Here is a 520-nt window from a genome sequence, read left to right as displayed (position 1 = left end):
GGTGGTGGGGGGTCGGTGGGATGGGCGTGGCCCTGGACCCACGCCTGGGAATGTCAAGTGCAGGCAGCACATGTGAAGCACCGAGCCGGAGCGGCCAGAGGTGAGCTGGGGGCCTGGGGCTCGTGACCGCGTCACCAGGACCCAGAGGCCCCTGGAAACAGGTCCAGCTCTTCCCCCCCGTCTGGAGTCTCCTCCCTCTCGGCGCTCGGGGCCCGTTTTTCTCCGGCAGTGCTCACGCTGGGACACTTGTGTCCGTGCACCGCCCACATGGCTCCGGCGTTCAATCATCGTGTCAGCACCTCCCGGAGGAGGACCGGCAGCCCGGACCCCACAAGTGCTCCAGGGTCTTCGAAGCATTAAAACCAACCTAGGAAGAGTCTCATCCCTTCCGCAGTGTTGGTGGCGCGTAAGGCACAGTAATTTATTCCTGTGAGCCACATTTCCCGTCCCGAGCGGGGCGTCCAGGACAGGAGAGCGGGGCCCTAGCGGTGTCCAGCGTGCGATGCTGTCTGCCTGGATC

The sequence above is a fragment of the Bison bison genome, unplaced genomic scaffold (genome assembly GCF_000754665.1).
Source record: "Bison bison bison isolate TAMUID 2011002044 unplaced genomic scaffold, Bison_UMD1.0 scf7180017864456, whole genome shotgun sequence".
In the NCBI taxonomy this organism is placed as follows: domain Eukaryota; kingdom Metazoa; phylum Chordata; class Mammalia; order Artiodactyla; family Bovidae; genus Bison; species Bison bison.
Note: the sequence above shows the minus strand (reverse complement) of the source record.